The sequence below is a fragment of the Ruditapes philippinarum genome, unplaced genomic scaffold (genome assembly GCF_026571515.1).
Source record: "Ruditapes philippinarum isolate M1 unplaced genomic scaffold, ASM2657151v2 ctg20005_1_1_1_1, whole genome shotgun sequence".
In the NCBI taxonomy this organism is placed as follows: domain Eukaryota; kingdom Metazoa; phylum Mollusca; class Bivalvia; order Venerida; family Veneridae; genus Ruditapes; species Ruditapes philippinarum.
The window spans coordinates 10,480-14,032 of NW_026863765.1; the positions used below are offsets into that span (position 1 = coordinate 10,480).

Genomic DNA, 3,553 nt, shown 5'->3' on the forward strand with positions numbered 1-3,553 from the left:
AGCAGAGTGGCGCAGTGGAAGCGTGCTGGGCCCATAACCCAGAGGTCCGAGGATCGAAACCTCGCTCTGCTAAGCTTTTTTTTTTCAGTCGTTACATGCAAATGCTTAATACACACCACCTTGTTGTGTGTAGGTTGGTAGGAATACATCAAAGATAGTCCATTCTTCTAACTTTTAATGATATGTGTATTATCTGCAATTTTACATAATATTCTGTGCTTAATATATGTAAATTCAATATCGCTTGACTCAATTCGCTTGATTCTATTTTCTTATACTTTATATATACATGATAACGATTGAATCTTTTAGTTATCTTCTTTATGCCAAATATAGCACAACTATCAGTTGAATTCATTTGTTTAAAAACAACTGATTTGTCCCTTTTCTAAGACAAATATTTCAAAGAATCACTTCTGGTCTAATTGTTCTGAATGGAAAGTTTTCAACGACGACAAACACAGTTGACGAAACCTTATTTATTCATTTTATTCATTTCATTTTTATCTTTTAACAAAACTCCTGGCCCTTGAGGGCATAAGAGTAAACAAACAATATAACAAATAATAATACAAACATGGCAAAGAAGTGAATAAGTATGGTGACGCAATGAACTTTCAGCATTATTGTTTTTAAGGCACATTATGCTTCAGAAAGATTTTTTCTCTTCTTTAGAAAAAGCACTTGTAAGTTTTATCTTCTTGAAATAATTGTTTTAAAGCAAAATGAACATTTTCTACCTGACAAAAGTAGCGCTGAATTCAAAACTGTTTGTCATAAAATAGCAAAATATAAACAAAGTAGTATTGAGACTTTCATAAAAAACACTTAACCACTATAACTGTGCTAAATGTTAAAAGGCAAAAGAAGGAAAGGATGGTTCAGGTAATTGCCCAATGAGTAACATTTTTGAAACTCTATCTCAAAAATAAAAAACTTTTGAGAAATCCAATTTAAGGCATTTCTTAGGCATACTGGGCCTGTAACAAATAAAGCCTTGGAAGTAAAGTATTTCTATTAAATGTAACACTACTCATTAGAGTCTAAAATATAAATGTAATAGGAATTACTTATAAATCTGTATCTTTCATGTGTAAACTAACTACAATAAAATATAATGAAACTCATCAACTACTTCCTATTGACTACAAAGTAAAAGCAAGTCAGATATTAATAGCTTACGAATACAAACTAATGAAAAAAGGCCGTGAAACTTCATAACACTCCTTACTAAAAATTATACCGACCTTAAACCGAAAATAAGCCGTCCTCGAAAATAAGCAAGTAATTTATTTTCAAAGTTGAAAATAAGCCGCTGCTTATAATTGGATGTTAAGGATATATTTGACATACGGGAAGAACCAAAAATGTATTATAATCACTTCATAAGAAGTAAATTTGATATGAAAAACGTCTCTGAGGTGCGAAATTCGTATCAACGTAGCAGCCTAAAGTTGACAACCTAAAATAAGTGACTAGGCTACCAACCTCAGTTGGCTAGGTTGTCCACTCTACGAAAATTGTAACTGTCCAAAATGTTTAATTTCTTAAATATTCCGAAAATTGACATTGAGTAGGCATTGAATAACTACAGTTCTTGAATATGTATTAACTGCCACCATAATGAGTACCATTATTATGATAAAAAATAATCGTTTATGATATAAGCAGATTGATTTAAAGCATTTGTCTCTTCATCGCACATGCACAAATATAAGATGACATAGAAAAAAGTAAAACATTCTGTACATTATGCACAACTTAACCGTTAAGTACATCTTTATTCGGTAGTTCATTAAACATTTCCATAGCCTTCTAATCATATAGGGATTGTATTTTTTTTATTATCATTGTCAAAGAAGTTTGACATGTTGTTTATGTTTCTTTTTTATGACAGTCTAAGTATTCTTATTTTTCCTTGCCGTTTCTTTCTTCTAATACATTATGTTTTTTTGTTTTATTTTCATCTTTAAACTGAACGTATGTTTGGAGTTCGTGTAAACATATTATATAGCCTAGTATAGTATCTTTAATATCTTAGTTTGTGATTATCAAGACAAGTGCAAGATCAGGATAAAAATACTTTTCCAATATAGAAATTGACAAATTACCTAGTAAGCTAAATGTCAATGACATAAGAGGGATCAAAATGCTGTTTCGTGGGCGAACGTTATATAATGTCGTGAAGGTTACTTATTGGTAATGCAATACATGTAATACCATTTTTTTATTAAAGAAACAACAATGTTGCTGAGAGAAATTATGTTTATATAATTGAAGAAAAAACCTTAGAACTTTATACGCTAATTATCATTATCATTGAAAATCGTTGGAACACATGTTAACAGAAAATAAAAACATTATAAAAAAATCAACTTGTTATTTGTCTGCAAAGATTATGTTTTGTAAAAATAATAATACAGATAATTATTATTTTATCATTGTTATTGTTATTATTATTATTATTATTATTATTATTATTATTATTATCATCATCACCAGCTAATAACAGTATTTAAGTAATATACCAAAGATTCATTCTACCTACTGTGTTTTATTCATTTAATAATGCGTATTTTCACCAAAGAAAAATATTTCTCAACTTAAAAATGAAAAAAAATAAACAATCAAAAGACAAGGCTCCAGAGGGGATCGAACCCTCGACCTCCTGTTTACTAGACAGGCGCTCTAACCACTGAGCTATGGAGCCGATAAGTTAACATCAAGAAGTTAACGCTTTTTGTCAGCCAATTATTGGAACAGTAATTGTTGTGTCATTTGCTTGATTAAATTTATATTTGAAAACAGTGCAAATTGGTCTAAGTCCATGGAATATAAAAATAAAACTTTATATGATCGTAATTTAAAGATTCGCAATATCTCTATATCTTTAAATTAGTTTTCGCTGCTCAGCTACTGATTATGATACAACTCCAGTCATATTATGGTGGTGGTGGTGTTAAAATACATCTTTGCCTTGAAATAAACTTTAATTTACGTGAAACGACTCCAGAGGGGATCAAACTCTCCTGTGTACTAGACATGCACTGTAACTACTGAGCTATGGAGCCTATATGGTTGCAATTTAATGATTTTTTCTGCCGAGTATTAAATGGCAATATTACAACAAGTAAAATATAAACTTAAAAGATTAAAACATATATCATTTGCTTCTCATCATTGTAATACACGCATATGTCACGTGACCGTGACACTTCTTGTGTGATAATTCTTTTTTAGTCTTGTGTAGAAATAAAAGTTTTAACGCTTTTTAAAATGTATTTAAGAAACATGTTGCTTACAGTTGGTTTATAAATATGACAATAGTGCATTGCTTTCCTTGAACATGACTTTTGTCCGTCTGATTTGTAATCATTTTGTTTTTTGTTTCTTCTTCACTTTCTTAAGGAGGAATATGTTCTACCTCTCACCTTTCGTTTTTAAGGAAATCCAGAAACATAGGAAGATTGTTAATCATACTTGTGAATTCATTGAACAAACTTGTTAGTCAGTTCATGGTAGCATTGTGTGATACTTTGCCAGCGGTTTTTTT

The 3,553-nt window shown here is 30.2% G+C and overlaps 2 non-coding genes across 2 annotated transcripts; one reads left to right on the forward strand and one right to left on the reverse strand.

The window, feature by feature from the left end:
• On the forward strand, window positions 1–72 carry Trnam-cau (transfer RNA methionine (anticodon CAU)). Its single transcript has one exon. It is a non-coding gene; the product is annotated as a tRNA-Met (tRNA).
• A 2,565-nt stretch (window positions 73–2,637) lies between these two features.
• Window positions 2,638–2,710, reverse strand: Trnat-agu (transfer RNA threonine (anticodon AGU)). Its single transcript has one exon. It is a non-coding gene; the product is annotated as a tRNA-Thr (tRNA).
• Between the last annotated feature and the right edge of the window lie 843 nt (window positions 2,711–3,553).